A 25,910-nucleotide genomic window follows, 5' to 3' on the forward strand; every position below is an offset into this window, starting at 1 on the left:
GGGAGGGCATGTATACCTTTAAATGGATGGTTCAAACTTTGCTAGTTTGCACTGAAATTAATCTTACACTACTGTGAAATGCAGACATAAGTCAGAGTAGCTGCTTCTTGGACTGGACAGTTTAGAATAGTGGAGGACACTCAGTTTGCTAGCAGGGAGCCACAACGGAGAGAAGTCAGAGTAAAGCAGAAGGAAAGACTGTCCTGAAGATCTTAAGAAAGTCCTTATAAGAGACGTTAGCTGGAAGCCTCAAATGGAGGAAAGGGATTAAGTGGAAAGGTAGCCCCAAACCAACGTTCTCACTCTGAGTTTGGAGCGCAAAATAATAATGAGCCACCTGACCACTCGACAGTATGGGAAAGTGCTGATTTTGATCCAGATGACAAGCCCCACGTACAGCAGTACTTGGATCAGGAGTTTGAGTGCAGGCTGCCTAGTACAGAAATACAAGGGCTTATCTGGCTGACCTACGCTTCTCACAAGACCTGGGAAGTGCGGGACAAAGATGGCTTTTCACCACCTTTGCACCTACATATGCTAGAGCTGGCTTTCTATATAAATCAGGTCAACCTGATGGATGTTCTAATTTATGCTGTGGCCCCAAGGAATTATTCTGGCTACATCCCATTTCACCTAAGGAAATCCCTTATATCAAGTAGCTGTATCCACTGACTTCATGACCCCTTTTGCACTAATGGAGAAGCATAAAGGGACCATATTGTAGCTGACAACTGAGCGTACAGACTTCATCTTTAGTCTTGGAATTTAAATCCAGAATTTTGGTTCAAGTCCATAATCTGGTTTTAGGGCTTTTCTGCATGGGGAAATTAACCAGAATAGCTCCCCATGAGAACACTCTTATTCCAAAATAAGAGCACTATGACTTCTGGAAGATCATAATAAAAATAAGGCTTTGCTTATTTACTGTTGGTTATGTCTATTATCTGCTAGGTATTTGTAATCACCACTCCTACCTGACTGGACTGTACAAATAAAAGGGAGCCTGCAGTAAGGATTTTATCTTTAACCAAGTCTATCTTGTTAAATTTAAGGTATTAGAAAACATTATATCTTTATTTTTCTTGTAACTATTTCTGCTATAAAAGAAAAGGAGTACTAGCGGCACCTTAGAGACTAACCAATTTATTTGAGCATAAGCTTCCGTGAGCTACAGCACTTGTACTCAGTAAAAACTTATATCTTTATAGTTAAATGAACTTGTTTTATTCTTAATCTGAACTAGTCCAGTGTTGTGTTTAAACAGAACTGTTTGTAACTCCACTTAAAGTAGCCAACTGTAGAATATTGACCCTTTACAGGGCAATGGACCTTTAATATCTGAACCATCTAGGAGAGTGCTGGACAATGCAGAACACATGTTTTGGGAAAAATTGGGACTGGGAGTATGTTAGGGTCACCCTCCAAGTAGTAACAAAGGCTGCTGGAAGCCAGAGTGTGACTGGAGCATTGCTGACAGGATGCTGAGATCAGCGTTGTTGGACCAGGACTCCAGCTATACACAGACTCTCAGGGGGTGACTGGTATACTGTTAGGCTGTTTGTGAGTGGCCCTGGTTGGGTGCCACAACAGCAAAGCATTGTGAGGCACCCAACGCTGAGGAGTAAGTGGTGACACAACTCCTTACTGGTCTGGATTGCACCCCGGAATGTGAGAAAGACCTAGCTACAAAAGGACCCTCAAAATGAAATGAAGTAGATAGCTGTCCCCCCCTCTGACAGCAGGAATGGAAGTGAATGCAGGGGTAGCCTGAGAATTCTTGTACTATAGTGCAGTACCCAAGCACCCACGTATTTGGTTTGTCTGAAGCAACCCTGTTCATCCTTAGCTCTGTTTCTGCTTTTTAGTCCTAACTCAAGGGCCAGGGCTCAGTGGTATCAGGGCAGTGCTAAGTCTGTGTCACTGCTCTGTTGTGGAATTTCATTTATTTACAATAGAAGTTAAGGGCTGGGACAGCTTCTATGAACACATATCTAGTGCTCCAGCTGCCTTTCAGTGAGACAGGGAAGCGCTTTTTATCCTCGAGAGCAGAAAAATAATAAAGACCAATGTGACGTGGCTTGGATTTTATCTGATAGGGGCTGCCTTAGCTTACATAGAGGTTCACTGAGGGTGGACCCAGAGCAGCAAGGTAGCAGATTCCAACATGCTGTTGAACGCTGCCAAATGCAAGAGTTAAGACAGAAGACAAACCAAAATACACTAAAGAAATTTATTTCCAACCGGAAATTCACAAACCCTGTAATCAGCATTCTTGACTCTCAGCCCCTTCTATGAATCACAGAACCATCATTAGTAGTTTGCACCTACATTTTCAAAAGTGACTGGGGATTTTGAGCATCTGTCTTAAGACACCTCAAAGGAGCCTGACTGAAAATCAAACCCTTTTAAGGTGTCTCAAGCTGGGCAGTCAATATTACTAGTTGCTTTTGAAAATATAGGCATTTATGTCCCAAAAAGAGCAGGAAAATCCCTTAGGGTGGAGGTGGTTGCTGCTGATGTATTTATTCCCTGTTCCTTGAAAAGTGCTGTTTTGTATACAGCTGCATCACCCCTGCCAGCCTCACCAGTAACAAAGCCCTCAGACTTACTTCAGAGCTCTTTTGTTTCCTTTAGGTGACCCAGTCCACTGTAATGCAGGGGTTTGCTCACAGCTTTAGGGTATATCTATATGGGCAGTGGTGAAGCTGTACTGATATAGCTGTATTGATTCACTGTACTGATACTGCTGCAGCGTATCTGGTGGAGACGCTCTGTGCCAAGGAGAGAGCTCTCGCCTGTTGGCATAAAAAAACCCACCTCTGCGAGCAGCATAAGCTATGTCGGTGAGAAACACCTGTATTGGTAAGGGGTTAACAGGAGCTGAAAAGTAAGTTAATTAAATAGAATAATAGTGTTTGTGACCTCTACCCTCCAAGAAATGTGCCAACCCCTAAGAGGTTGCATGACCTAGAAATTAAGAACCACAGCAGCAAGATACTTCAGCTACTGTGCCCTCAGGTGCCCCTAAAACACTTGCCACTCCACACAAGGAGAAATGGGATCAGACTGAAAGAGAGAGGAATGTCATGCTCTCTGCTGCCAAAGGTTGTACAAGTGAACCGGTCAGGGATGCTTAAGTGTACAGCCAGGGAGACCATGGGGGGGGGGAGAGTGGGGAAGGAAAGTGTATTTGCCTCACAACTGAAGTGCTGTTGCATACAGTGCTCACTCAGGAAACGAGGTGTATGTTGGACACAACTGTAAATACCTGTGGAGTTTTAGGTTGTCAGGAGGAATAAGAATCAAACCTTGATTAATCTGGCAGAAAAAGAAGATGGCTTTGATGTGGAAGCGGTTTTGGGCTGTAGCAGGGCTGTCATCTTTTGTGGTTTTCAAAATCAGCTTTAAAAAAATGTTTTGGGGTAGTCTATGAGGAAAAATACCTTCAGCGCTTTAATATTCCGGGAAAGAAATACCTGCAACCAGACTCTTCAAGTGAATGTAGGCTGCTAGTGCAAACTCTCATCCAATGTCTGGACTTGCTCTAATGCTGTAGCAGACGAGACTCCAACCAGAATATTTTAGAGCCCCCCAGTTCCTCATCTTTCCTCCATTGAAACCTATAGCAGAACTCTCACAGCGGTGGGGGAATCAAGCTCCAAGTGAGCAAAAGGGAGTTTGCCAACTGGAGGGAGCAACACTAAGATTGTCTCAGTGCCTGTCCACACCAGCAGGATAACGAAGTGTCAAACCTTGCTTAATCACCAGTCCAACTCACGTGTGGGCAAAAGTGTCTCTAACTATGTTTGGGTGGATAACGTGGATGGGGTCAAGTCATTATGGAAAAATATTCAAACACTATGCTGTAGCAGTTGCCTAAGTTAGAGAGTTAGAGCACAGCTGCTCTAACATGAGGCCAGATCCTGCTCCCCCTCCTCATCAAGTAATTCCACTGACTCCTGAGTAAGAAACATAAGTAGGATTTGGCACTGAATACATCAGTTCCTTTTCTGAGTGAACATCAGTGGCTCCAGTGTGCAGCTCTAGACTGTGCTAAGGGCTTCAACAGAGAGAAAAAGCCATGCTGGGGTTTTACTGATGGCTTAAAGATTTTATACTGGTATTAAAAACAGAAACAAATGTCAGCTGTAAAACAGAAGCTGTGACCAGTGGTTTTCAGCCGAGCTTCTCATTTATCTTTTGTATCGTGTCAATAGAGTCCTAGAGGCTCTGCAACACTGGGATGTTAGTTTGCATTTTTTATGAAAAATGTCTGTATAAGGTTAAATGACTTGTTCAGTTTTCTTAATAAATATAAAAAGGGAGAAGATAGCAGTTTAGGAACCCACAGCACTGGCACTGTTCTATTTATGTTGAGAAGCTTTTTCTGCAAAGCGTAGAGAACTTTTTCTGCAAAGACTTTGACATGAATCCTTTTCTCATTTCATAAATGTCACTTTCTGGTCTGTGATGTTTTGTGTCATGCCTGATTTGGGTTCTGGACACATGATTGTTGCCTGTGAAATTTGTGGGCAATCTTTATTCCCATATTCCTCATGACCAGGAAATGTCCAAATGTGCCTTGGGCTTCAGGATTTCCTTTCTGTCTTCCTTTCCATCCTGAGCTGCAGTCAATTCCTCTCACTGTGAGATGTTCCAGTGAAGTAGGTGGAATGAGTCTCTTCCTTGACAGAGAGGCTGCTATTTTGTCAGAGTGGAAGGTGTCTGGTCCAGTGTGGGTGTGCAGGGTGGAGAGAATGGGTCAAGGAGCCTTCCCACCTCACTTGCACGTCTGTGCAGAGGGCAAACATAGTATTTAATCCTTGACTCCAGGCAGAACAAGGACTGCTCAAGGCTAGTTAGGAAAGCACTGGTAGCCCCCTACTCCACATTGAGCAGAAGTGCTGGTTCTGCACAGGCTCAGGACAAAAAGCTGAAGTCTTTTAACGGGTATGGCAGGGGCTGCTTTTGTCCATGGTCTTCCAACGCCCCTGGAGGAACTATGCTTGCTTTAGACACAATGGGCCTCATTCTCTTCTTGCTCCATGAGTGAAGTTACTGCAGTGTAATTCAACTCAGAATCATGGCCAATGCCTCTGGAGGGCCCGAGTGTGGTTGTGTATTTCAGGTTTCAGAGTTCAGAGGAACAGCCGTGTTAGTCTGTATTCGCAAAAAGAAAAGGAGTACTTGTGGCACCTTAGAGACTAACCAATTTATTTGAGCATGAGCATGAGCTTTCGTGATCTGATGAAGTGAGCTGTAGCTCACGAAAGCTCATGCTCAAATAAATTGGTTAGTCTCTAAGGTGCCACAAGTACTCCTTTTCTTTTAGGTTTCAGAGTGGTAGCTGTGTTAGTCTGTATCAGCAGAAAGAACGAGGAGGACTTGTGGCACCTTAGAGACTAACAAATTTATTTGAGCATAAGCTTTTGTGGGCTAAAACCCACTTCATCGGGTGCATGCAGTGGAAAATACAGTAGGAAGATATATATATATACACAGAGAACATGAAAAAATGGGTCTTGCCATGTGCGTTAGGCACAGTCTAGCCCTAAGGTAGCTCTCTATGTCATGTAGAGCTATGCTGCTATTGAAGCAGTTACTTTGGTTTTGGCTAATGTCTTCTGACCACTTTTTAAGTCACATTCCAGACCACCTGAATTGCCCATGTAATGACCAATGTGACTCATGGTGCGTGCATGCTCCTTGTTCTGTCGCAGGCTTTTCTTCAAACAGTCATCGGATCCATGCCATTGCCAGAGAATGCTATTGTGTCTGGTCTCTCATCCACCATGGCTCTTTATTCTGTACCAGCAGCACCTGTTCAAGCTAAGGGCTCTTCATGTGACTCATGGGATGCTGTCTGTCTGTCTGATACCTTATTGATTAGCCAGCTTACAAGAGGCAGATGCAGTGAATCAGGAGACTAGAGCCTGATTCTCCGCTACCTTGCAACCTATGCAGTTGTTTAAACCTGTGCATTTGAGCCCGTCTAACTTCTTTAGCAATAGTAATTTTGCTGAGGTTGAGGGCATGTCTACACTTCGAGCTGGGGTGTGATTCACAGCCCCAGGAGACATACTCACCTAGCTCTCCTTGAGCCAGTGTGCTAGAAGTAGAAGGTAGCTGTGGGAGTGGCTAGCTGCCCTGAGTACGTGCCAAGTGTCTTGGACAGGATCATACTTGGGACAGCTAGCCCTTTCTGCCACTTGTGCCACCACTGCTAGACATTATTTTTAGCATGTTAGCTTGATCAGAGTGAGCATGGGTATGTCTCCTCCAGCTGGAAATCAGACCTTCCAGCTCCAAGTGTAGATATACCCTGAGAAACTTTAGCAAACAGGACTGGAGCTGTTATAGATAAGTTTAAGTAGCTACCTTACAAGAGCAGTGAAGATATAATGGACTGCAAAGAAGAGTTTATGTAGCTTGCACCCCTTGGAAGATATTGGCATTATGCAACCAAAAGAATGGTGCTGCATTAAGGATAGACACTATCAAAACGTTTCATAATTTAAAAAGTAATTTTTCTTTATCTGTGGTTAAAAGCACTTTGAAAACTTGAAATTGAAACTTGTTCCCTTGTTGAAATTTTTGTCCTCCTTTCATCCCGAATGCCAATTTAGTTATACCAATACCATGAACCCCCGTCCTGAGATGAGGCTGGCAATCCCCCTTTGGGGCCAGGGCCCCCAGTTTGAGAAATGCTGCGGAGAAGTCACATCTTTTTCGTGGGTTGGTCATGGCATAAATAACCAATTTCTCAGATGTGCAACACATCCACAAAATTTGCTATCTACGTTGTGACCAACCTGCAAAAAATGTGATTTCTCTGCAATTTAAGTAGACCCCTACTCATAAGTGTTTAATCATTATCACGGCAAATTTTTGTTTTAAAGAAGAGCTAGGAAACAATGTCTCTATCCTGAGAGGGAAATACTTAGAAAATTATTAGGCAGATTTTCCAAACAGATAAGAAGGTGGGGGAAATGTCTGGCAGATGTTGGGTTTGCCTATTGCCCTCTACACTCGATTTAGGAGAGAAAATGAGCCACTTTTCACCCTTAATTATATCTATGCAACTCTATTGGCTTCTGTAAAATTACCTATCACACGAGTGTGCTGTAAGAAGTAACATATGTTGGTAAAGTGCTGTGAGATCCTTGGATGAAAGGTGCTCTACATATGCAAAATTGAAAGGCCAGATCCTCCGCTGATACATGTTGCACTGACTTCAGTGGTATTACATCAGTTTACACCATCTCAGTATCTGGCTCTAAGTAGCCAGTTATAGGGAAAAGAGCATAAAGCCTGTAAAAGTAGCCAGGAACAAGGAACTCTCAGCCTAGCTGTTTTTACTAAGGGCCCCTGCCTCAGAAGCAGAGCAGGAAGAGAGGAGGCAGGAATGACCAGCTCCCAGTGTGAGGTGTATCCTAGGGAGAAGAGAGTGAGGCAGTATGGGGAGTGGGAGGGGAAGAGGTACAGATAACAAGACAGCACATTCAGGGAAATGGAGAACCAAGAGGCAGGGAAGGGCACGAAGGAGAGAGGTCTAGGTAGCAGTAAAGCAGGTGGAGAAAAGCAGCACAGATGGGATGGGGAGGTGAAATGAAGGGCAAAAAGAGACAGTGTGGTTAATACTGTCAAAAGTATTACATGATAGAACAGCTGACAGTAGCTGAATACTGTCCCATCATTACTTTCCTATGTAAGTAGCTGCTTTTGTGGTAGTTACAAAAGTATGCACTGGTGGGTGATGCAAAAGGGAGGTGGTCCATGTGATGGTGAATAGGAGGGGTGGTAGTCCACACAAAGGTGAATGGCTGGGGAGGTGATTCATGAAAAAGCATCTCTCTATTAAGATGTGGTCCACTCTCTGAAAAAGCATGAGAAGCCCTGCTGTAGAAAACTGCAGTAAAGTGGAGTGCTACCTCTCTGCTGGGTGTCTCCATGAAAGAGTTGCTTCCTTTTGATGCACCCAATTCAAGGCAGCTGAGGTGGAGAAAAAAAACAAAAACAAAACAGGAATAGTATCTGGGCTCAGATCCCTATTGCATGACCACTAGGCCACCCCACAGAAGAAAAGAAGTGCTCTCTAGTACTTAGAGCATGGGACTGGAGACCATGAGCTCCTGAGGTCTAAATCTGTGTTGTCTTAGAAGAGCCATTTAACATCTCTGTGGTTGAGGCTCTGTGGTTCTTCCCAAGGGGCGGGCCTAGGCCCATCCACCCCAGTATCTGTAATGGGTTAACCTCTCTGAGCTTCAGTTTCCTTTTGCGTAAAATGCAGATGATGATGATGAATCCGATGAAGTGAGCTGTAGCTCATGAAAGCTTATGCTCAAATAAATTGGTTCATCTCTAAGGTGCCACAAGTACTCCTTTTCTTTTTGCGAATACAGACTAACACGGCTGTTACTCTGAAACCGATGATGATGATGATGATGATAATTAACTACCTAACAGCAGTGTTGTGTTTTAATGTTAGTAGAGTGCTTTTGAAGGGGTTAAGTGCTAAGCACTACTGAATCTCTTCAAATGTGGCTGTTTTTCTTTGCATGCATATCATACTGTGATATGTTGGTTTAAAAAAAAAATCTGACTCTCTTGATAATTACTGAGTCAGGCAATGGCAATTAATGCTTTTAGACATGGTGCTGCTGCTCTTCTCCAAACTATAGCTCATTTAAAATGCTAACCCTGTAATTTATTAGCAATATTTAATACCTCAGTGACCATAAACTTTAGTGTTTTATTACCACTGATTAACATACCTTTGATGTTCTGCCCAATGTTACACAATCCAAAACAAATTACTTTCAGGAAGCTGAATATTATATAAATACAGGAAAGCAATAAATAATACATAGAAGGAACATTTTTCTGTGGGTTCTGACATGCCAAAGTCATTTGAAGAGATTGTGGCTTCTTAGGTAGTTTCTCAGACCTCCAGGGGTGTCTTCACCTAAGAGTGCACTTCACACCGGGGTGGTGGCGGCTGTTGCTGCTTCTGCCAGGCAGTCAGTGATTACTGATGTTCCATCAACCACTCGTACCATTTTTTAGATCTGAACCAGAGGAAGTCTGAAGTTGCCTCGTCAAACTGTCTTCTGTTCTGATCGTCTCCCTAATGAGCTACAGATGTACAAGAAACAGAAACTTTCTTTCACTTGGCAGTATGCTTTTTTGCCTCTTTTCAGTATGGCTTGAGGAGAAAGAGGGAAAACTTTATAAAGCAACAAATTAGAAAGCAACTGAAGCAGTTTGCTGCTGGGCCTCACTAGCCATCTTGGAAGCAATTGGGCCCAGGATGGATCTGATTTGGCCCTGGAATTATAAAATTTTAAGGCTGAGATTTTCAATTGGTTTGAACCCCTACAGCCCATAGGTTCTTTTGAAAACCCCAGCTTAGATGGTCTAAGTTTTTATTGACCACAGCGAAAATGCTCCTGAAAATTCTGTTTCTGAGATTCCAGACAGCTAAAAAATATAAATCGGACTGGTTCAAATTCATTGCTGATTGATACCCTATTGAACCCGTGGCATAACTCTGTTGATATTTGTGAATTTACACTCAGGATGACTTTGGAACATTGAAACCAAGGGCTGCAAGGGGTTTAAATTAGTACAAACCCTGCCCCATGGGTCTGAATTTGCAACTCTAAATTTGGTATTAATCAGGCCTGAATTTGACCCTAGTATTAGTGTGACTTCATGGGAGCTAAACAGTAATTTTAAAGAGAATGGTCACTTTGGATGGGCTATTACCAGCAGGAGAGTGAGTTTGTGTGTGTGTGTGGGGGGGGGGGGGCGCGGAGGGTGAGAAAACCTAGATTTGTGCTGGAAATGGCCCAACTTGATGATCACTTTAGATAAGCTATTACCAGCAGGAGAGTGGGGTGGAAGGAGGTATTGTTTCATGGTCTCTGTGTATATATAATGTCTTCTGCAGTTTCCACAGTATGCATCCGATGAAGTGAGCTGTAGCTCACGAAGGCTCATGCTCAAATAAATTGGTTAGTCTCTAAGGTGCCACAAGTACTCCTTTTCTTTTTACAGTAATTTGTGATATTTAAGATGTTCCAAACCTGTGAAATTCCTCAGGCCAGGGCTAGATTAACGGAGTAGGCCAATGAAGCACATACCTTTCCTTATCAGCCATGGTCTCTGCCTCACCTCATCACTTCCCTCCAGACGCAGATTAATCAGTGTTGTGGATTCTCGAAGATGTGTTGAGCAGGGAGTCATGCTCAGGTCTTTGGGCTCTTTCTTTTAAAGTAAAAATTGCGTTCCCTCTCTCCTCTTTGAGAGCTGGCAACTAGAATTGGTGGGAAAATAGGATTTTTGTTTGGCTGGGTTCTTTTTGTGTGTGTGAAAACTTGTCTTTATTTGGGGGGGGGGGGGGGGAGGATTTTAGAAAAAATGTAACCAGCTCTACAAGCAGCAGTGAGTAGGAGATGAATAAGTTGGACACTTGTGAACAGACTGGGGAAACAAGAAAGCAGGCCCCACATCAGAGACTGATTCTAATATTATTATTTTATTTTATTATTGATTTGTATTGTGATACCATCTGAAACCCTAAACCAGGGGTAGTCAATAGGTGGACCATGGGCCAAATCCAGACCACCAGATGCTTTCAAATGGACTGCAAAATCTTTTTATTTACTTATTATCATTGTTATTGCAGTGTGAAAAATACTTCTCTGGAGTCTGGACCTTGATTACACATTGACCAAGAAATTTGGATCTTGACAAAAATTAACTGATAGCCCCTGACCTAAACCAATCCAGCTCATTTTGGCTCAGGTTCATTCTCACCAATCTCATTCCAAGTTTGCAAATTTTGGCAAACATTTTGTGCAATTGACATGAGTTTGGGATTCTCAATGACCTGGATTTCATTACGAAGTATTACACACCTCAACCCTGAAAGCACTGGCTCTCATTCCTGTCTAGGCCATTTATCTCAACACAATCTTACCATAAGCTCCTGCTGAGTCTGCTGAGAAGTACTGAGCAAATGCTTATGGATTAAGGTTTGTAAAGGTAAAACATCAATAAGGAGAAATACACAAAGAGAATTAATCCTGAAGACTTGCTAGTTCCCCAGCTCAGCACTCATTAAAGTAGGCATGTGAGAATTAGATGCCAAAAGATATAAAGCCTTTGACACTTTGAGATTTATACGCTGAGAAGTTTCTTCCCCTCTCCATTTTATCCCAGTTATCATTTCTTTTTTTTTTTTTTAAACTCCCCTTGGTCTCACTGCCCTGCAGCATCACTTTCTGGGAGAGGCTAAATCTAAAGCAACAGCATATTCTCTCATGAGTGCATGTCAGTGCCTGTTCCTTAATTCTACAACATCTGGCATAAGCATGAAGCAGGATGACTTAAAAGCTTGTCTTCATGCTTTGTTTTCCTCTTTCCTCATTTAACAACCATAATATCATTATCTATATATAGCAAACTTTGTCTTTCTAGTCAACCAGCCAGGAGACCCACTTTGTAATGTAACCCTAAAATGAATCAATAACTAAATACTAGGGCATACTGACGGGTTTATTACATCTATGTGTCTCGACCAGGGCATGGGTTGTCAGGGCCTGGTGCTTGGAGGAGGAGTGAGGAACCAGAGTTGAGGGTCAGGAGTAAGCAGGGCTGGAGCAGGACAAGAATAAGGCTGGGAATAAGACAGGCACAGGAGTAATCACAGCTGCAGACATAAGCAGTGAGCAGCCAGTAACCTGCTGCTGAGCTTAAAAACAGGTCTGCTGGCTCCCTTCATCAAATCAGGCAGGTCAGCCAATCAGGCAGTCCAACTGTAATCCAGCTAAGCTCATTAACTAGCCTGGAGCCCAGGCTGGCTAGTTCTCAGACTCAGCTCAAACATCTCACTCCTGACATCACAAACTACACAAGCAGCTAGTCTATCCTGAAACATCTATTATTAGCGATAGCCCATTTCCCCTCCCCACCCTGCCTCTCTGTTTTTCCCTTTCCTGTCACATCTTGTGCTGTAGACTGTAAACTCTTTGGAGACTGGGACTATCATTTACTGTGTGTTTGTACAGCACCTAGCACAATGGGACCCTTCCCTGGCTGAGGCCTGTTGGTGCTACCACAGCGTAAGTGTTGAATAATAATTAATTTAAACTGAGGGTGCACAGCACTACATCATTTTGTCAAGACAGTAAGTATGACTTTTTTTTGTTTCCTGGGTTATGGCTGAATGAGTTCCTTGGCACATCGTCTGATTTCACAAAGAGTTGTACTTGTCTGAGTTCAGAAGAAAAACAAAAAGAACAGGAGTACTTGTGGCATCTTAGAGACTAACAAATTTATTAGAGCATAAGCTTTCATGGGCTATAACCCACTTCATCGGATGCATAGAATGGAACATATAGTAAGAATATATATAAATACACACACACACATACAGAGAAGGTGGAAGTTGCCATACAAACTGTAAGAGGATAATTAATTAAGATGAGCTGTTATCAGCAGGAGAAAAAAACTTTTGTAGTGATAATCAAGATGGCCCATTTAGACAGTTGACAAGAAGGTGTGAGGATATTTAACTTAGGGAAATAGATTCAATATGTGTAATCACCCAGCCACTCCAAGTCTCTATTCAAACCCAAGTTAATGGTATCTAGTTTGTATATTAATTCAAGCTCAGCAGTTTCTCGTTGGAGTCTGTTTTTGAAGCTTTTCTGTTGCAGAATTGCCACCCTTAAGTCTTTTACTGAGTGGCCACAGAGGTTGAAGTGTTCTCCTACCAGTTTTTGAATGTTATGATTCCTGATGTCAGATTTGTGTCCATTTATTCTTTTGCGTAGAGACTGTCTGGTTTGGTCAATGTCATGATCGGCTGAACCTGCGGACGCGGCAGGTAAACAAACCGGTCCAGCGTGCCAGGGGCTTTCTCTGAACAAGCGGCGGACCGGCTTTAAGAATCACTGATGTAGAGGGCTTCTGCATCCATAGTGGCCAGGATGGTGTTTTCTGGAAGATCACCGATGGATTGTAGTTTCCTCAGGAAGTCAGTGGTGTCTTGTAGATACCTGGAACTGCTGGTAGCGTAGGGCCTGAGGAGAGAGTCCACATAGCCAGACAATCCTGCTGTTAGGGTGCCAATGCCTGAGATGATGGGGCATCCAGGATTTCCAGGTTTATGGATCGTGGGTAAGAAAAACAGTTCACACTGTTACTGGAAATACCGGTTAATTTTTTTCTTCACTTTTGCCTATCTGTGTGCCTGTTTGTTCTGGATGAAAGCAGATGCCCCAGTGTGAAGGGGTGGCCATTTAGAAATAAACATTAACCAAAGGTTAGCACCCAGAGGTATCTGAACTGCCACATTTAGTTTCTACTCCAAGTAGAGGGGAATAAACACCTAACAAGGATCAATCCTCGGGCTAGCTGAGCTGCACTTAGTGCAGGACCTGATTGTGTGGGGGTGATGCAGGGGGCAAAAGTGGGCTGTATGCCACCTTTATTTCTCCCATTCCTGACCTTGGGGCTCGGTAGTGGCTTTTCTAACTAATGCCCAACTGCACCAGTCCCCCAGGGGCCATTGTAACAGCCAGGGCTAGCTGGAATGAAGCAGTATTTTGACTTTGCCCGCAACATGCCTCAAGCTAGAAACTGCCTAGGTGAGTGGCATAGAGCTAGTTATGCTGATATAGGCCAATTATTATTCTTATTTTATTATTTGTATTGCCATGGCCCTAGTCATGGACAAGGACCTCATTGTGCTAGATGTTGTATAAACACAGAACAAAAAGATGGTTCCTGTCCTAAAAAGCTAACAATCTCAGTGTAAGACAAGATGCAACAGATGGATACAGACCAACTAACCAGGGAGTACAAGGCAACAATGAAACTGTATTGGTCAGCATGTTAGGCAGTGGTCTCAGCATATCAGCAGACTAAACGTTGTCATGTTTTTTGTAGGCATCATGGAAAAGTAGAGTTTTGAGAAGGATTTTGAAGGAGGATAGTGAGTTTGTTTTTCAGATGTTTATGGGGAGTGTGTGAGGCAGCATGGGAAAGAATGTGCTTGTTTGGAAATTTAACAAGTGGACGATGGAGGCTTCCATCATGGGCTGACTGGAGACGGAACTGACATTTCTACAGTGAATGAAAGATGATAGGTAAGGTGGAAGGGCCACGAAAGGCCTTGAAAGTGAAGACAAGTGGTTTATGTTGGATGAAAGACTGCATGTACTAAAGCCAGAGAGAAGGTTGTTGCAGTAATCAAAACACAAGATAAGAGCTTGGATGAGAGTTTTAGCATTGTGCTTGGGTAAGAAAGGCCATATCTTAGAGATGTTATGCAGAAAGAATATGCAAGACTTAGACAGAGCCCAGATGTGAGGACCTTGAAAGAGTCTGAGTCGAAGATGATGCCTAGGTTATGGGCATGAGTGACTGACTGGCAATATAGTGGTGTTGCCCCACAGCACTTGAGAAAGGTGGTAACGATGAGGATATGAGGTGAGGAGAATATTAGTAGCTCTGTTTTAGCCATGTTGAGTTTGAGCTGACAGCTAGGCATCCATGAGGAGATATCTGAGAGAGAGGCTGATATATTAGTTTGGACAGAAGAAGACAGGTTTGACGTGTAGAGGAGTATTTGTGAATCATCCTCATGAAGATGGTAGTTGAATTTCTGTTTGTGAATGAGATTACCCAGAGATAAATGTTAGAGGGAGAAGAGAAGGGGAACAAAAGCTGAGCCCTGTGGAACTGCTGGAGTGAAACTTTCTTTGCACTAGGGGAACCCTTATCACATGGGCAACTCATCCATTTGGGGAGGTTGTGTGCACCCAGACCATGGGCCTGCCCTGAGGCCTTCCCCTTCTCAGCTCCTCCCCCCAAAGATCCACCCAGGCTCCAACCCTGGCCCCATTCAGCTCCTTCTCTGAGGCCCCATCCCCGCCCGCTCTTGTGCCTCTTTGCCTGCTTCCTTGGCCCCACCCGCTGGCCAACCAACCAGCTAGCTGGCCACTCACCCCTTGCACGCACCTCTTCACCCTCTCCTGCGACGCCCCCATGTGGGCAGAGCGGGGATGGGAAGAGGTGGAACCTTGGGGGAAGAGGATGAGCGGGACCTTGGGGCGGAGTGCAGGTGGGGTCACGGCCAGGGCACCCACTCTTTCAGCAACGGTGCACTCCAAAGGCAGCGGGCTGGCAGTTGGGGGAGGCTTAACCTCTCGTGGCCTCTTATACCTTCCGCCTATACCTTATCAGACTGTTTAAGTCAGATTTCACTGCCACAAACCTGCTCACAAACCCTGTGAGAATGGAAATTGTTTTGTATAGAGATAGGTAAACTGAGTTAGATTGAGATTAAAGTGATTTGTCCAAGGTCCCTCTTAAAGTCAGTCACAACCTTCTCCAAATGCTAGAAAGCACTCTCTGATGTGCTGTTTGCATTGTGACACACAATGGAGGATTGCCTGTTGGCTCTGTTGGATGATGTCATTACTCCCCTATCTGAGGCAGGCCCAAAGGCCTGTTAGGGGATTTGAGAAGCTGCGTTTCTGCCTGTGACCAGCAAAATAAACAAAATCAGCTCTCTGCCTGTTGCAGATTTGCAAAGGTAAAAACTGTACGTGACTCTTCTATGATCCATAAAAGCAGAAAGGCTGCTATTTGAGCTCTCATCTAGCAACGCAAATCATATTGCCAGTTTGTTTGCCATCCTCCACCCAAATGAGTCACGTGGGAATGAGTCAGGATTAAACCAGGTGCTGACATTTATCTATTCTTGGTATCTTTTTATATACAAATATACACCAAAGGAGAGACTGCCTCAGTAATACTGGCAAAAGAACTAGCTTTGAAAATATTTGACAGGCCATTTCAAAGACATGTTGTTGGCAATATTGCTAAGGACATGTGTTTTCTGAGAACTTGATGCCGTATGCTACACCCAGCACAGATGTGGATCTCTGGTAGGATATTCTCATAAACAATGGGCTGCGGGGTATGTCCTCTCCCAGGTGCAATTCTAAATTAGTCTCATGATGAAACACAGTGTTCACACATGCTTGGAACATCCCAGTGTGCGAAAAATAAAAAGCTAGCCAATACCTGAAAATGGCAGCAAACAGTTAACTTGCCATCTAGAGCACTAGTGAAAATATAGGGTGCTACAGACTTCATGGAAATAATCCTAAAACCCACAACCACTAGAAAATTCTGAGTTTAGGCTAAATCTCCTTCCCAGGCTTACCCTGTGTGTGTGCATATTCTGCACATTGTTCAGTGACAAGCATATTGTCTTGCAGTACCCAGGCAAAATGGCATGCATTAAGGCAGGAGTGGACAAACTACAGCCTGTGGGCTGGATCGGTCCCGCCAGCCATTTTAAGCCAGCCCTCGAACTCCTGCTGGGGAGCGGGGTTTGGGGCTTGTCCCACTCCGGCTCTCCAGCTGGGGAGTAGGGTCGGGGGCCACTCCATGCGGCTCCCAGAAGCAGCGGCATGGCCCTGCTCCGGCTCCTATGTGTAGGGGCAGCCAGGGGGCTCCGTAAGCTGCCCCCACCCCAAACGCCACCCCCCCGCAGCTCAGGACCGGGACTTGATACGTATATTTTGGGACTATCCCGCCCAATTAGGAATGGGTCTCATCCTACCTCAAATAAATCATCTCTAGTATAAGTGACTTAGCAGCCTCAGAAATGGGGCAAACTCCAGCATACTCAGTGTAATCCCTCCCCACTCTCCTTTTGGTAAAGTACATCAGTGCATTTTATATATTCTTTCCTATGTTTTCCACAGGAGGAACTGTTTTAACTTTGTTCCCTTGCTCATTTATTTGCAGCCTGTGTGTCCCTGCAGACCTGAATGCCTTCTCTGCACAGAAGACGAGTATGGATCTGAGAGGGAATTTTTGCCCACAAAATTGAAAAGGCTATATTATTCCCTCCTTAGTGAGGTAAGCCATTGTTAATGCCTAAGGAAGCTTTCCATGCTAAATTCAGTTGTATGACTGTGAAACAAATGTTTGCAACAGGACAAATTTCTTTAGCTTTCATCCGTCCGAGTGTGAGAGCAGTCAACAGGCTGCCCATATTTAATTATATTATCCTCCGCCTGCAATGGTCCCACAGGCCTCTGGAGACAATCCAGGGCCATGTTTATCTTGTTTATTTTTACTTGTAATTTTTTATGATTGATTGAAGTGTAAGGAAATCATAATGTTTAAACAGAAATGTTTTGGCTTTGGAAGTATCTGGGAAAACTGGGTCACTCTAGTTTGGCTGCAGGGGAAGGAATGGGTGAAAAGTATTCCTGTCATGTACACTGCCTAAAACATGAAGGACCTAGTTCTTCTCTCACCTACTCCGGTTTTACATTGGTGTAACTCCAGTGGAACTTGTCCTGGGTGTCACTGGTGTGAGAGGAGAATCGCGCTGGTTTCTGTACTGCGAGAATGGAACTGGATGACTCAGGAGACTGGTAAACGGGGAAGGAGTCTTTCATTTTTAAATTACTGCCTTGAATTCAGCTCCAGTCATTAGTGATCAAATGCCATTGCTTCTCTTGGCATTTTAGTAGTCCATGTGAAACGAGTTTGTTGGTCTTGCTCCAATACCTAATACTCATGGGTCTACTTGACAAATGGCATCCTTGGTGGCAGTCTTAATAGAGAGGCTGAGGATTGGTCATGGAGACTGCGCTATCCTCTCTCTCCTATAGGTGGTCTCCAAAGGTGAAGGAACACTGATACAGGGTAGGTAGCCATGTATAACTTCTGATTAATGACAGCATTATGCCATGGCAGAATTTGCATACAATCAAAAATTGTGGAGCAGGTCCCTAGGTTACCTACTTAAGTCATGTACCTATTATTCTGATCAACCCAGTTCTTTTTCAGATGGTATAAATTGTAAGGTGAGGTTTTTGTTTGTTTGTTTGTTTTGTTTTTTAAATCTTCCTCGTTATTTGATTCTTTGGGTAAAATTTTCCAGTATGGGGTCAGTGGGTGTGCCTGAAAAATTGTTTCCTTTTTGCATGTGCAAATCCAGAAATTACTTCCCTAACTGCGCATTTGTATGCACAGCTATCCAAAGTGCATGCACCAGTGAAGTGTTTTATATGGGTGCACCAATCTTTCTGCAAGTACATCCAGTGTGCCCACCTTTGAAAATGTGCCCTTGGATATGCTAACTGTACATCTATTCCTCTCAGAGGTTGTGTTGTCAAAGGGTTTGTGTGGTTTATTGGTGTCAACAAATTGAGAAAGGGTCATGGAAAAGAGGACTTCAGTTATGGACACATATTTGTGCATATGGAGTTGTAGTTAGGGAGAAAACAGCTACAGGAAAGGTGGCCAAAAAGAGGGATTCTAAATTTTGAGGAGGAATTTCCCCTAATCTTGTTCTTAACTTTGTAAAATGAAAGTCTGCAGTGATTCTAAAATAAAGTTTTTCATGTTATACATCATTCTCTTTATGAGTAGCCTGGAGCAGAGAAATCAGCAGGAATCCCTTTCTAGCTTTCTCAGGTTACCTAAATATCATGATACACAATAAGGAAATTATCTTGTATTAAATATAAAAGGGATTTTTAGGAGTTGGAATTTGAGACAATTATAATATAAAAACTTTTATTGCCTACTTGTGAGTAAGAATTCCATACTTATTGCTTCCTGGGTGGAGGATTTTTGTGCATTATTTAATATTTCTATTACTGTAACACCAAGAGACCCCCAAGTCATAATCAGGGCCCTTTGTACTAGTGCTGTGCAAACACATAGGGAGACATAATCCCTGCCTCAAAAGGCATAGGTGATATATGCTTCTCAGATTTTGTTTTTTACTCATCTTTGTTGTGCACTGTGGATAAATTCACCCATGTGCTGTAGGCCAACATAAGGACTATGAATCATTTGACTCACACTTTAGCCCTCAAAAGAAGGCTCAAGAAGAATTTAAATACTGCATAGTCCATGGATTGACCCTCTGTAGAAGGGAGAATTTCACCCCTTGAGATTAAGCATATGCTCGATTTTCAGCAAGTGCTTCAGTCCCTTTGACTTCAGTGGGACTTCGACGTCAATAAGATTGAAACATGTTTGAAGCACTGGAACAGGTTGTGGTGGGTTCCCCGGGGTGCCACCTGGAACTGGGGTATCACTGAGCCCTCTGACTGACCAGCCTGGGCTCCCTTTCACACTGTGCTGCTATGACAAGCTCTAGACTGTTCCTGGTCTTACACTTCTACCAGCATTTACAGAGGCAGGGGGACACCCAGCTGCAGTTACATGCAGGCTTTGACCAGCCACTGCACGAACCAACAATAGAAAGGCTACAGCCAAGATTACCCGCAGCTTCCCAGCCGAGGACCCCAGAGCTATACTGTCCTGCCCTGCTCAAAACCCCCACCAGTATGAATTTATTACTTGGTTCGCCTCTCCCTCAATGTGGAGAGGAATATGTACACTTGTGGTACCCAAGCTGAGATTTTTCCCTTGACACTTTACTTAAAGGCACACCGGTTTACGTTAAAATGTAAAACAAGTTTATTAACTACAAAAAGATAGACTTTAAGTGATAGCAAGCAGATCAAAGCAGATTACGTAAAAAATAAACAACCACAAACTAAGCCTAAGATACTTGAAAGATATGATATGAGTTAGCAAATTCTTACCCTGGCTGATGACACAAGCAGGCTTTCAGATTCTTAAGGGACCAGCTGCACTTGCTTTGCAGCTTGGGATCCCCACCCCTGTTCCCAGTCCTTTTCTTTCGGAGCTTCTCTCAGGTGTTGAGTTGTGGGGGAATGAAGAACAACAGATAAGGTCAATCCCTGCCTTATATAAGGCAGTATATAAGGCATATGCCTTAGCATATGGCAGGAACCCTTTGTGCCAAAAACAGTTCCCAGCCCAGTTTGTGGAAAAATACAGGTACCCAACATGGAGTCCAGAGTCATGTGATCTGGTCACATGCCCTTACAGAGTCATAGCAGCCATTACTTGGAGGCCATCTGGAGTGTTCTCAGGAAGGCTCCCAGATGGGGGATAAGCTTTTCCTAAGGTCTATTGTTTTTCCTAATGGCCCATTACCCTGACTAGGCCCTTCACAACTAGTTATGTAGACTGGAAGCATCTTGCCAAATGTGTCACCCGGGTGTGGCTACATGTGAAGTACAGATACATAGTCAATATTCACAACTTCAGATACAAAAATGATACATGCATACAAATAGGGTAATCATATCCAGCAAATCATAACTTTTCCAATGACACCTTACATGACCCATCTTGTACAAAATGCCTCATAGTTATGCCATAATCATATCATAATAATATCACCATGAAGAATATGGGGTGCAGTGTCACACAGGTTACCTAGAGAGGCTGTTGAATCCCCATCATTGGAGGCTTTTAAGAACATATTAGACAAACACTTTTCTGGGATGATCTAGATATACTTGGTCCTGCCTCAGAATAGGGGACTAGACTAGATGACCTCTCAAGGTCCTTTCTAGCTCTACATTTCTATGATTCTATGTGTTTATGTTTTTTCTGAATATTGATTTTAAACAGTAAGCTTAACAGCATACTACAGTAATAGTGTTTCATGTTTTTCATTTAGAAACAACCCAAACCTATAGAGCTTGCACAGCTTGTACGTCCTTACTCTGGAGTGATTGGACTTGCAGAGTTTAAAGAGCTAGTGAGATTGTGGAGCTTACAAACTCTGGCCCTGCTCCTTCAATAAGCCCTGCTCAGACAGAAGGGTGGCCCCACATGGCGCTCATTGCAGGAATGAGACCTCTGATGACCCCACCAGCAGAGCTCGTAGACACCTTGAACTGCTATTCTGTATCAAAAGCTTTATCTACTACAGAGCACAAAGAGTTCAAGACAGAAACTATTCCTGTATTAAAACTTTCTACAGAGAAGGCTTTCTCCAAATATATATGTATCATAAACCTGAAATAAGTTAGAAAAGTCAGGACATTCAGAATAAAGGTTCGCACAGCAGTCCTTCACATATGTACTACAAAGGGCCTTTCAGTGTATGATCAATAAGCGACTAAGCAGATCAGTTACCAAGCTTGGTATTGTTTCTTTAAGGTCCCAATTATTATTTGTTGTTGTTACTTTATATATCATGTATTGAGTGCTCTTGGTATGCTTGGAGCTACCAGAAAGGAAGACGTGGACTCTGCTTAACAACTTACATTATAAAGTGGACAGGCAATGGTGTAAAACCACAATATACCAATGTCCATTTCAAAGCAGTAATTTTTTTCTTTTAAATTATCTTAAACCTAGGCTAGAACATAGTTTGCAAACTTGGTTCAAACATGGTTTTGTCCTGGTTTATACAACCAAACTGTGCTTTGAACTGCTTTAATAAAACTGTTTGAGCTCTAGTATAAATGAGATCTAAAACTAGTGCCATTAATATAACCTTACTTTCATCCCCATTCTAGATGCAGTATTGCTAACTCGTCTAACTTTTATCACAAGTCTCACAATAGTTGATGTTTAACTTAAAGACCCAGCTTAGGGACCCAAGCAATTACGCAAGAATCGCAGCTTTCATTTGTAAAAGAGTACATTTCTAGCCCAAATGGTTGCAGAAAAAATCTTGAAAATGTGACCCAAGTGCAAAGTAAACACTCAAAAAACAGAAGGCAAATAAAAAGAACCCAGTGTTTATTATTTTTAAAAAGTCTCATGCTTTCTAAGCCAATCTCCTGACACTGGGGGACATGATTCATGATTTTTGAAAATTAGGTGTAGGTAATTACGGAGACAAGGACTAAAATTTTCAGAAGTTCTTAAATGACATTTTAAAATGGTTCCTAAATTCCTACCTCACTTCTGAAAATGGAACTTAGGCTCCTAAGTCACAAAGGCACATCTGAAAATGTTACCTGATGACTAAATTTTCCATAATGAAAATATTGTTTGTTTTTTCTTGTTTGTATTCTATTTCCCCTAAAATATTTGATTTTCAGCAAGGGCCTGGGTTTCACCTAGTTCTCCAGGTGGGGATGATGAAGACCAAACATTGGTCAAGTATCAGAGTAACAGCCGTGTTAGTCTGTATTCGCAAACAGAAAAGGAGTACTTGTGGCACCTTAGAGACTAACCAATTTATTTGAGCATAAGCTTTCGTGAGCTACAGCTCACTTTGAGCTGTAGCTCACGAAAGCTTATGCTCAAATAAATTGGTTAGTCTCTAAGGTGCCATAAGTACTCCTTTTCTTATTGGTCAAATAACTAATTCCAACTTAAACTGAGTTGGTCTCTCAGCTAGGATTTTAGAATCTGAGGCCAGGTCTACACTACTGCGGTAAATTGGTCTAAGCTACGCTACTTCAGTTACATGAATAATGTAACTGAAGTTGACGTACCTAGATCCACTTACCACGGTGTCTACACCACGCTGTGTTGACAGGAGACGCTCTCCTGCAGACTTACCTTATGCTTCTCAGGGACGTGGAGTACAGAAATTGATGGGAGAGCACTCTGCCATCAATTTAGATTGTCTTCACCAAACCTGCTAAATTGAGGCCACTGCATTGGTTGCAGAATGGCTGATTTAGCTCTGTAGTGAAGACGTACTCTGAGATCCTTCTGGGTTTTAACCCTTTTGCTGTAACCACTGCTCTACAAGATTCTGAATAGGCTAGGTATAAAATCCATACAGAGGATTGATTGTGCATCCATATTTTTTTTCTTTTTACTGATTTTGAAGTTGTAGTGGAAAAACATATAACTGCAAGAAAAGTTTTTGTATGGGTGTGTGGACAAGCATTATGTGTTCCTCTACACATGATACCAGTTAAATGGAAATTATGTCAGCAACAGTGTTCACCTCTAAGGAATATAGTACCAATGGTACTTTTCCGTTTGAAAAAGAAAATCTATGGTCATCCTGAAAGAACTGGAAGAAAAGTGTACATTTGGATCTTTTTCTTTTGTCCTGAAGAATGCATAGTGAATTTAAACAGAATCTGGCATAAGCAGAAGAAAACTAAACATATTGAATTATAAGATTTTTTTAAGGCAAAAAAAAGCCGGTAAAAGGAAAGAAAAAGAAAACTATGCAGCTATAAATGCTTGAAGGCTCAAAGAAGCAGACACTGCAGAAATGAGTGGTAGAAAAGACTTACTGAATGGGGCATCTAGTCTAATACAGCCCCCATGCCAGTGCAGGATTTTCCCCTACAGTGTATTTTTATAGGGCTAGGTTCTGCCTCATCCACACACACGTGCATGCTGGGAGTGTAGAAAAGAGTAAGGAGCTTCCCCCTTGCTCGGGGTGTGGAAGAGATGTGCAGAATTGCTGTTCTTTATGTTCAGGGAAGCACAGGAGCTGCTCCCTACTGTCTCTCTGCAGAAAGCACAGCACCTAAAGGGGGGTAGGAGGGACAAGCATTAGGTAGATCCATAGCTTTGCCCCTTGCACTCTGGCCATCCCTGTGGAGGGAGCGTGCTGCATTGTTTAGAAGGGTTTAGCAGGGTACTTGCTCTCCCTGTGTACTGGGGGGGCTCTGACAGGGAAAATGTCTCAGGGTGAGGGGTGTTGCACACTGCTCTCAGCACAGGGCTTATATATGGGCACAATAGAGCCTGTAGCATCTTGTCCATTCTGGTTTTAAATGACTCTAGCTTCTACCGTTTCCCTCAGGGTTGAGTTTTACAGACCAGATCCCACTTGCCTCTCCCACGTGGGGTAGTCCCACTGAAGCCACTGAAGAGGAACTTTCTAAAATGGCTTCCGGAATCTGTGTTAGCCAGTAGAGAACATGGCAAGGCCACCCACCACAGAAATGGAACTCACCTCTTCACCATAGATTGATGAAAGCACGGCCCTTTCCATTTGAAAGAACCTGGGCTGAAACTTCATTACAGCTTGTAGTGACTGTGATTAATTTGGCACAGCTGATGGCCTTTGCAAGAAAAAGCCAAGGGCTGGGGAAATGGATATTACCCTCTGAGCTTCTGCGAGGGTGGCCACAGGGGACAGTCAGGCACCCACACAGGCTGTACCTGTGCCATGAATAAATAAGAGTAGACCTTTCCTCCCCAGTAGGGGTTTGTGATGTTCCCCTCTGGTGTTCTCCAGACTGGTGATCTGCTAGGCCACTCCAATCCTTGACTCTGGGACCCAGCCTTACCCTGCTCTGCTGTGAGAACCCCCATTCCTGGGCTGTTAACACACAGCCTCTGGCATGTAAACTGCTCCCAGCTACTTGCAAGCGAATGACACTAGCCAGTATCTCTGGTCCCAGACACAACCCTAGGAACCTCCATCTTGCAGTGTCCAATTATGCCCGCTGGATGCTGCAAGCTTACATGAATTAGTCAATTTAACAAAGAAATTGATATGTACCAGGCTTGTTCTCCCAAGGAGAGCCTCTGACAAGCTTCAAACCAAACAGAAGTATTAACTGTAAAGATAGATTCTAAGTGATTATAGGTCAAAGCACAACAAGTCAGATTTGGTCAAATGAAATAAAAGCAAAACGCATTCTAAACGTAGATGCTTCTCACCACACGCTGGCTGGTCACTCTTCAGCCAGGCTATCCCCTTTGATCAGTGCTTCAGTCGCTTGGTGCTGGTGTTGTCCGCAGATGTAGGTGGAAGAGAGAGGAAGAGGATGGCAAATGTCTCTCCGTTTTATTATGATCTTTCTTCCCTCTTGGCTTTGCCTCCCCATTCAGAGTCAGGTGAGCATTACCTCATTGCAGTTCCAAACTGACCAAAGGAAGGGGGGTGACTCCCCCAATTCTTTTGTTGCTGCCTAGGCCAGCGTCTTTTGTTCCTGTGAAGCTGGCCTGGGTTTGTCCCATACCTGCCCTGATGAGGTGTGAACTGCCTCTCTGCTCTTGGAGAGTTTTTGTCTGGGCTTGCTTTAAGCCATGAGGATACATTTTCAGCCTCATAACTATATACATGAAATCATAACCCATAACATAACTATAACATCACTATAACAACAATGCTCAGTATATCATGAGTCTTCCAAAGATACCCAACATGACAAACTTTGGATTGGATACCACACAATCATTTTACAAGGATGAACATGGGGGTGCTAGGTGTTCCCCCGAGGTACAGCACATCACAGGGTTGCTGTCACTGTCTTTCACAAGCACAGCACCAATGGAACAAAGGGCTCTCACTTCCGGTGTGGGTGACAAGTGTGACATTGCACCCCATAATGCTTTATATAAATATGCTTATGAGTGTAAATATAACATAACTGGAATATGTTTTATGCTAGATATGGAATGTAACACATCTTTGCAAAGGTTATGTTCTACTAAATGTATTCATCCTATTCATATGCACGTATCATTTTTATATCTGAAGTTATGAGCGTTGGCTCTATGCTTGTTTTTAAAGTGCTTGCTGTAGAAAGCACCTAAGGCAGATTTGATCAACATTATATGAGGGGGTTAGTGAAGTAAAAGGAAGTATTTGGCTAACAATGGACCTTGATAGATGCAAATCCACATCTGAACTTTCCTGGGAACGTTCGGGCTAACATATGGGCAATGGTTTGGCCTGTAGAGAACTGAGTCATGCATGGACATGTGACTTGCCCATGTGACTCCAAAACTCCATCTTGCAGCTGTGATTCTACACAGGGGGAGAGAGGGGTTTCCACCCCCGAGAGAGACTATATAAGCCTGTGGAAATCTCTCCATTTTGTCTTTAGCTGGCTCAAGAGATAGCCTCTCCACCCCAAAGAGATGCCTGAAAGAAACTGGAACAAAGGACAGTAACTACAGGGGTGTGAGTGATTGCTGGACCCAGACTAGGAAGGAGTCTAGTCTGTCAAAGAAGCTTATTGGAACATCTCTGAGGGTGAGATTTACCTGCATTTAGTTTCTTACTGTATTAGGCTTAGACTTAT

The 25,910-nt window shown here is 43.2% G+C and overlaps 1 long non-coding RNA gene across 2 annotated transcripts in view; it reads left to right on the plus strand.

Annotated features, from left to right (window-relative positions):
* Positions 1–25,910, plus strand: part of LOC125635270 (uncharacterized) — a 188,100-nt gene that overhangs the window by 94,043 nt on the left and 68,147 nt on the right. For both annotated transcript variants that reach the window (XR_012668065.1, XR_007356198.2), the window contains exon 2: positions 16,837–16,950. This is a non-coding gene — a long non-coding RNA (uncharacterized LOC125635270). The remainder of the gene's footprint in view (positions 1–16,836; positions 16,951–25,910) is intronic.

Source organism: Caretta caretta, chromosome 4 (genome assembly GCF_965140235.1).
Source record: "Caretta caretta isolate rCarCar2 chromosome 4, rCarCar1.hap1, whole genome shotgun sequence".
NCBI lineage: Eukaryota > Metazoa > Chordata > Testudines > Cheloniidae > Caretta > Caretta caretta.